This window comes from Carica papaya, chromosome 5 (assembly GCF_054855325.1).
Source record: "Carica papaya isolate Zhongbai chromosome 5, ASM5485532v1, whole genome shotgun sequence".
Lineage (NCBI taxonomy): Eukaryota > Viridiplantae > Streptophyta > Magnoliopsida > Brassicales > Caricaceae > Carica > Carica papaya.
The window spans coordinates 38,489,871-38,498,796 of NC_142313.1; the positions used below are offsets into that span (position 1 = coordinate 38,489,871).

The 8,926-nt window shown below is 38.8% G+C and overlaps 1 non-coding gene across 1 annotated transcript; it reads left to right on the plus strand.

The window, feature by feature from the left end:
• Positions 1–6,596: 6,596 nt before the first annotated feature.
• On the plus strand, positions 6,597–6,684 carry TRNAS-ACU (transfer RNA serine (anticodon ACU)). The gene has a single exon. It is a non-coding gene; the product is annotated as a tRNA-Ser (tRNA).
• The last annotated feature ends 2,242 nt before the right edge of the window (positions 6,685–8,926 follow it).

Genomic DNA, 8,926 nt, shown 5'->3' on the forward strand with positions numbered 1-8,926 from the left:
ACGGGTCGTCCCCAGCTGTCCTGTATGGGCGCCAAAACACATAAGGTCTCCATACCCCGTCCGATATGAGAGACCACATTCCCCGTAGGATTCCCTACGGACCCGGTCCGTCCTACATCTCCCAGGATATCTAGTTGGGCTGTCGATATTATCTATTTATTAATTTACATACCTTTTTCCATTTTTCTTGGTCTCAATTAGCAAATCAAACATAAACACGTAAACCAGTAATGAACACCAAATAAGACAACAACGAGTTCACAATAATTCAAATCATAATAAACGAAACCATGATTCATGTATACGAAACCATAGAATAAACACATCAAATACCATACTGCATTTAAAATTGTAAAATAGATCAAATAACAACTGACCGAAAAATACATCAGATTCGGGCTCCATTAATACCTTAATTAATTATACACATGTATTAATTCATGAAATGCCGTTTTATTATTTATTGAGCTTTAATACCGTTATAGGAAATAGGGTGAGAAATCCTTACTTGTTTTGGAGTCTGAAATTGGGTTCTCACTGCGCTTACGAGGTGTCCTTAAATTTCCTGAATTTTTCCCCAAGAACTTAAATACACTTCCGGTACCTACACAAGTCCCGAAAAAACTCAAAATCAGACCTAGAGCCTACTCGGCCATTCTTAGAAACTCCGGCATGGCGGTTTCGCCGTGCTCCGGCGGTGGCGATCCGCCTTGGGTTGGCTGTTTTCGGCCGTTTTCGGCCAAACTCGCATTGATTCTCGCGATAAAGCACCCCTAGGGCCCTCGGTGGGCTAAAAAATCACGAAAAACTGAGACTTACCGGCAGCGGAGCTCGGGTGCGGCGGCTTCTCCGGCGCGAGTCGCGATTTGATGTTTTGCTCCAGTAAACCTGTAGAGAAATGGACGGTGATCACAGTGGTGTAAAAATTACATCAAACGAGAACCGGGAAAGGCCTCATCGGAGGTAAAAATCGAGGAAAGTTGCGGAAGCGCCGCTAGACTTTAGCGGTGTTTTCTGGCTGATTGGCCGGTGATTTGACTCCGATTTGGCCACAGGTGGATTCAGAATCGAAAAACGAGCTCAGGAGAGAAATTTTACCTCGTTTGGTGGTCAGAAAATCCTCCAGTGCGGTGGCGGGTGGCGGCGGTCGGTTCCTCCGGTGACTGGGTCGTCTTCTCCGGTGAGGGTACTGGCGGCTAGGGTTTGGGGTTGGGTGTGGGTGAGATTATTTATAACCTTTTCCTTGTAATCTCAGTCGTCCATCACGATTTAATCTGGGCTATCCGATCGTGATTAAAATGAGAATAAATATGGACCGTCCATCGCGATGCAATCTGGGCCGTCCGTGCGTGATTCAATTTGGACTGTCCGCCCGCGCGAGATTTGGGCCGTCCGTGCACGCGGGAACAAATTTGGGCCATCCTATCGCGCGCACGCGGATCGCTCACGTGGACCCGTCCCGCGTGGCTTCCTGCGTCAGCATTCCTGCCACATGGCGTGTCCTGGTTGGCTTAGGCTGCTGACCGGGCTGCTGATGTGGCTGCAGACGTGGCGTATCTTTTTTAAATTGCGTTTTGACCACCGATTTTTGATTTTCTTTTCAAAAATACCCCAGAATCTAAATTTTCACCCTTTTTTTCCAAAATCGTTTTCAATTAATTCTCAAAAATAATTTTACCCAATTTTATCGTTATTATTATTTTTATTTCTATTAAATTAAATTAAATTAAATTAAATATATAATTATTACAAAATAAATTAACTATTAAAATAAAATAAAATCTAAAAAAAAATTCCAATACAAAAATAAAAAAAGTTATTTTTGGGTGTTACAACTCTCTCCCCTCTTAATGGAATTTGGTCCCTTAAATTTGCTTCTTGCTCTTGATCGAACAAATGGGGATACTGGGCTCTAAAGTCTGATTCTAGCTCCCAGGTAGCCTCCATTGGCGTGTGGTTCTGCTACACGACCTTTACAAATGATATTTTCCGGTTGCGGAGTATCCTGCTCTTTCGGTCCGTGATATCGACTGGTACTTCCTCATAAGATAAGTCCTCTCAGAGTGGAAGCGGTTCATGAGCCAAGACATGAGAGGGTCCGGGTTGTACTTATGTAGCATGGACACGTGGAACACATTGTGGACCTTGGAGAGCTCTGGAGGCAGTGCTAGTCTATAGGCAGCAGTACCAATCCTGTCTAAGATTTCAAAAGGTCCAATAAATCAGGGGTTCAGTTTTCCCCTCCTGCCGAACCTATTGCCGCATTATGTGAAGGAGTGCCTGAGGAACCAAAACCAGGTTAGACCTCCTATTTAGGGTAGGGCTTACAACCTCACTCAACAAGATACAAAAGCCGACCCAAACGTGGTACAGGGTACGTACACTATCTGTAATCATCTTGCACATGTTTTGATTGATTCTAGTGCCTCACATTCATTTGTCTAACATGTTTTTGTATCAAACTTGAATATATTACCTGAAAGACTTGATTCTGTGTTGTTTTTGTCTGCTCCTGGGAGTAGAACACTACTGGGGGTGGTTATATACAGAGTTTGTGTCATCAATATAGCAGATAGGAAGTTGAGTGTAAACCTAATAGAGATTGATATAAGAGACTTTGATGTAATCCTATGAATGAACTAGCTAGCAGAGTATCACACCACCGTAGATTATTTTCATAAGAAGCTTGTATTCAACTTTCTTAATGAGGAGTTATTTACAAATTAATAAAATTCTTTAATTTGTGTTCCCTCATGGCAATTTTTTCTATTATCGAGTGCTTTAACTCGGCTGTTTTCTCTAACTAGGCACACCCAAGAAAGAAATTTGTATTCAAGAGATTTCTATAGTCTGAAACTTCCTGGATGTTTTTCCAGATGAACTACCTGGACTACTAAATTTGTATTCAAGAGATTTCGTAGTTCGAAACTTCCTGGATGTTTTTCTGGATGAACTACCTGGATTGCCAGTGGACAGAGAAGTCGAATTCACCATAGATCTTAAGTTAGACAATCAGCCTATTTCGGTTGTCCCTTATCGCATGAGTCATGTTGAGATGGAAGAGCTGAGGAAACAAATTAATGAATTGCAGTTTAGTGGATTCATCCGACATAAGTGTCCCATTGGGGTGCTGGAGTCATATTTGCAAGAAAGGGGGATGGGAGGTTGAGGTTATGCATCGACTACAAAGGTCTGAACATGGTCACGATCAAGAACAAGTTCCCCCTCTCAAGGATCGATGGCCTTTTTGATCAGTTGCAAGGTGTCCAGATATTCTCTAAGATAGACTTGCGTTCAGGTTACCATCAGGTAAAGATCAGGGCAGAAGACATTCCCAAAACAGTCTTTCGAATCAGGTAAAATATTATAAGTTCCTGGTCATGCCGTTTGGACTAACTAATGAACAAGCCATCTTCATGGATTTGATGAACAAGATTTTCAGATAATTTCTAGATTAGTTCATCATTGTATTCATCGATGATATCCTCGTCTATTTAAAAAGCAGAGAGGAACACGTTCGCCATCTGACTCAGGTTTTGCAGGTTCTTAAAAAAAAGAATTTGTATGCAAAGTTAAGTGTGGATTCTGTCTCGAGCATACTACCTTCATAGGGCACATCATATCAAAGAATGGAGTGTTAGTGAACCCTGAAAAGGTTGAGGCAGTGCTCGGCTGGAAAAAACTGACCCCATCCATGACTTAGAATTTATTGCAATTATTTATGCCTTGAAGACTTGGTGCCATTACCTTTGTGGGGAGATTTTCTAGATCTATACCGACCATAAGAGTTTTAAACACATATTCACTCAAAATGATCTCAACATGCATAAGAGAAGATAGATAAAACTCCTCAAGGACTATGATTACAACATCTTGTATCACCCGGGTAAAGATAATGTGGTAGCCGATGCACTCAGTAGAAAAAGTGCAGGCATATTAGCTCACTTGATGGTTTCAGAATATAGGGTAATAGGGGCCACACAATAGGTACGACTTCAGGACCTGAAGAGAGTCACATGTTTGGCCCACCTGACTGTTAGACTTGAGTTATTATAGGGAATAAAGGAAGCTCAGTCCGCCGATTCCACCCTAGCAGCCCTTAAGAAAGATGCAGAATAGGGAGTTAATTTAGAATTTTTAGTCTTTACCGATGGGTTGCGTAGATTTCAGGACAGGGTGTGTGTTTCAGGTGACAGTGGGTTAAAAAGGGATATCATGACTGAGGCTCATGGCTCAAAGTTTGCCATGCATCTTGAAAACATTAAGATGTATCAAAGTATGCGATCCTGATTTTGGCGGAACAGGATGAAAACAGATGTGGTCGACTTTCTTTTCAAGTGTTTGGTATGTCACCAGGTCTAAGTAGAGCATTAACGCTCAGGTGGGTTGCTTCAACCATTACCAATTTCGGAGTGGAAGTGGGAACATCATAATGGATTTTGTGACAGGATTGCATAGGACACGCTCAGGACATGATACTATCTGGGTAATTATTGATCGGCTCACCAAGTCTTCATACTTTCTAGCCATCAGGATGACTGACCCCTTGGATAAGTTAGCAAGAATGTATATCTAGGAGATTGTCAGGTTACATGAAATGCTAGTGACAGTAGTGTTCGATAGGGACCCTAGGATCACTTCTCGATTCTAGTCTAGTTTTCAGCAAGCCATGAGAATGAAATTGTCCCTTAGTATTGTATTCCACCATCAGACAGATAGACAATCAGAAAGGATGATCCGCACACTTGAGAATATGCTCTGAGCTTGTGTTCTTAACTTCGGGGGCTATTGAAATAATCATTTACCCCTGATAGAGTTTGCCTACAACAATAGCTACCAAATAAGTATTAGCATGGCTCCATACGAAGCGTTGTATGACCGCCCATGCAGATAATCGATATGTTGGAAAGAAGTAGGTAATAGAAAATTATTCGGCTCAAATCTCATAGAGGAGATTACAGCCAAAATAGTTAAGATCAGAAAGAACATTCAGACGACTCAGAATAGCCAGAAGAGTTATGTGGATACTTGGAGGAGGGATTTAGAATTTGAGAAAGGTGATCAGGTGTTCCTTAAGGTTACTTCTTTCAAAGGAATCAGTAGGTTTTGCAAGAGAGAAGAACTAAATCCCTGGTTCATTGGGCCATTTGAAATCTTAAATAGAATTGGCACCACCGCCTACAGACTGAAACTGCCTCCAGAACTATCTAGGGTCCATAATATGTTCCATGTGTTCATGTTATGCAAGTACAACCCGAACCCCTCTCACGTCCTGGCCCACGAGTCTTTTTTGCTCCAGGAGGATCTGTCATACGAGGAGATACCAGTTGACATTGTGGACTAAAAGAGCAGAATACTCCCCTACCTAGAAATTTCCTTCGTTAAGGTCCTATGGAAGAACCACACACTGGGAGAGGCCACATGGGAGCTAGAATCAGACTTCAGAGCCCAATATCCCCAACTGTTTGATTGAGTGAGAGAGAGGCAAATTTGAGGGACCAAATTTCTTTTAAGGGGGGAGAGTTGTAATACCCCTAATTAATTTTAATCTAATTAAAATTAATGTGTAAATATTATCTTTTAATTTTTGAAATTTTGTTTAATGTAAAAGACGAAGAAAATTAATTGGAGAATGAAATTAAAAATAATTTTGGAAAAAAAGGATAAAAATTTTAGTTCTAGGGATATTTTTGAAAAAAAAATCAGAAATTGTGGGTCAAAATATAATTTAAAAAATTTGTACCACGTAGGACGACCAGTCAGCAGCACCGACGAACCGGAGCATGCCGCATGGCAAGGCACGCAGAGGCGGTGCGACGCGGGAGGCTATACTGGTGATTCGCTTGCCCACAATCGAATGGTTCGGACTTGTTCCCGTGCCAACGGATGGTCCAGATCTGTTCTCCCTTTAAACGCGATCGGACAACCTATATCAAATTGCGATGAACGATCCAGATTCACTTTTCTATTTAAACATGATCGAACGGTTCAGATCAAACGCGATGGACGGATATAAATAATCCGCTTCACACCAAACCCTAACTCTAACCGCCAGAACCCCCTGTCGGAGAAGAATAGCCAGTCGCTGGGAAGGGATCCGACGGCTGCATGTTGCCACGCTGGAGCCACTTCTGACTGCCAAAAGAGGTAAAATTTTCTTCATTCACTCGAAATTTAATTTTGAACACCCCCATGGCTAAATTGGAGTAAAAAGACAGGCAGATGAGTGAAAAACAGCGGGCAAAGCCCGGCGATGCAGCTGTGGGAAAAGGTAAAAATCACCTCTGATTAGGCCCTTCTCCATTCTCGTTTCGTGTAATTTTTTCACCATTGTAATCACCATTCTTTTCTCTACAGGTTGACCGAAGTAAAACACCCAACTGCGAAGGTGAGCTAGTGGAGCTGCCGTACCGGAGAACCCTGCCGCCGGTAACCTTCTATTTTTTTATTTTTTTTGGCAAACCGATGCCCCTTAACGTTTTTTTCTCGCAGGGCTTGGTACAAAACCGATTAAAATTGGTAAATAAGGGCTTTCCTTTTTTTTTAAAGCATTACTTTTTGTGTAATGTAACATAGTAATTACCTCTTTTATATTAGGAGAGATGGCTGAGTGGACTAAAGCGTCGGATTACTAATCCATTGTACGAGTTATTCGTACCGAGGGTTCGAATCCCTCTCTTTCCGTTTCCTTTTTTGATGATGTGGAATAGATAAAATTCTAATAAGATTATAACATTTCTAAAAATCAATATAAAAAAAAAAGCAAGAAAACCCTTATTTTTTTATTCTTCACGTCCAGGATTACGTCCTGGATCATTAGATAGGAATCCAAAGATGAAGAGAGAAACAAAGAATATCACTACGGTGTAAACAAAGAGTTTGAGAGTAAGCATTACACAATCTCCAAGATCTTATCTTTATTTTTGGAAAAAAGAGAATAGATTCTCTATTTTTATACCACATATCCTATTTATTTTGACACCAATAAATGAAGCGATTTCTAGAATTTCGAGAAATTAAATAAACTAGAAAAGAGTTTTTTAAAATGCATGTGTAAGAAGAGTTGAGTCTTTCATATTAGAAATTTCTTTTTTCATACCAACAATTAGATATTGTGTTGTGGTGTACTCTAATAGATTTTTTCTCTTTCAGTGAAAAAAGGGGGTCAAAATGAGGAAATGGGATGATCCAGATTTTTAGTGGTACCAAAAAAATTTCACAATGTTTGAATTGAGGGTTCGTTTATACTGTAAGACTTATTTGATCTTCTCAATTGTTAGAATTTTTTTTTTCTCGAATAAATCATGAATCTTTCTAGGACAGTATTAAAGATCTTATCGAAAACTTACAGCAGCTTGCCAAACAAAGGCTAAGAGAAAAAAGAGAACAGGTATTACTGGCATCACGTCTACGATTGGATTCAAAAAAGCGTAGGCTTCGGGCAATTTGGCGAATAAAAAACTACTCGAAAAAAGGGCAGAATTAAAACAGATACAGATCAAATTAAATATATTAAGCATAACAAATATTTTGTTCTTGTAGATAATTGTATTTTGATTGAGTTAATATAATGTTATTGATAACATTAATATGTTATTGATATAAGGGAAAAATGAAGAAAGGAAAGTAAGGTAGACTAAAAATACTTCTTTGAACTCACTCAATCAAAAATCCTTCAATTCTCACAAGAGAATAGAATAAATTAGACTTTCATACAATATCTTAATTGAATTCTATGTAATGATCAATAAATTTCATTTTATTTTATATCTACACATGTCAAAATCTCAGCACCAATCTAATCAATTTGATAGATATTTGGACTGGAATTGACGAACAACCACTAACAATATTAGTGTTTATTAGTGTTGAATAAAAATCTAAATGGGGCGTAGCCAAGTGGTAAGGCAACGGGTTTTGGTCCCGCTATTCGGAGGTTCGAATCCTTCCGTCCCAGAGCCTACTCATTACAAAATAAATATTTCATTACAGAATAAATATTGTCCTTTTGAACAACTTTCTGTTTCGTTTAAGAGTCAAATATTGGGGAGAATGTGATTCTTGTTTCTAATTTTTAATGATTCAGAGGGAAGAATCGTTTATTTTTCATCACTTGCATTGATTTCAAATAACATCTACTTGTAATCCGGGCAAGATGGAAACATAGATTACAAGAGTTGTAATTTTTAAAAAGTCAGAGGGGCTTTTCATTTCAGTGCAGTCTATGCCCCGCTTTTTCATATTTATTCATATTTTAATTAGTTGCTTAAAAAAAAAGATTTTTATTAAATAAAAAGAATGAAATAAAAATCAGTTATATATTTAAATATATAAATCTATATTTTGAATATATAAATCTAGATTTTGATAGAAATATCGATTTTCCATCCATAGAATGAAATATCCATTGCGTTTAGACAATAAAATATAGAATTAGACAATAAAATATAGAATGAATTTCAATTCTTACTGAGACTTTTTATTCATAAATGCCCTATTTTTTTTCTTCATTTCTTCATATAGAAGGAAAAAGTATAGATTACTATGTACCGATCGAACAATGACTATTCATGATTCCAAAATTGAATCAATTACATACTGGTTCCAAAATAGAGGAATGTTATGGTAAAACTTCGTTTGAAACGATGTGGTAGAAAGCAACGTGCGACTTGAATTGAAGGACATGATCTGCTGTGGATTTTGACCTCCACCACTTTATATTATACAGGAATAAAGGTGCTCTTGGCTCGACATTCTTTGTTCTACTAGAAAACCCTCTTTTTGTTGGGTTGTAATGTAAAAAATAGTACAGGATGGAGCTCGAGGAGAAAGTATTTATTCCCTTCTCAAGGGTAAGGATCTAGGGTTAGTGCCAATCAATAAGTTGGAAAAACTTTGTAAGTATATTTTCGATATAGAAATCGAA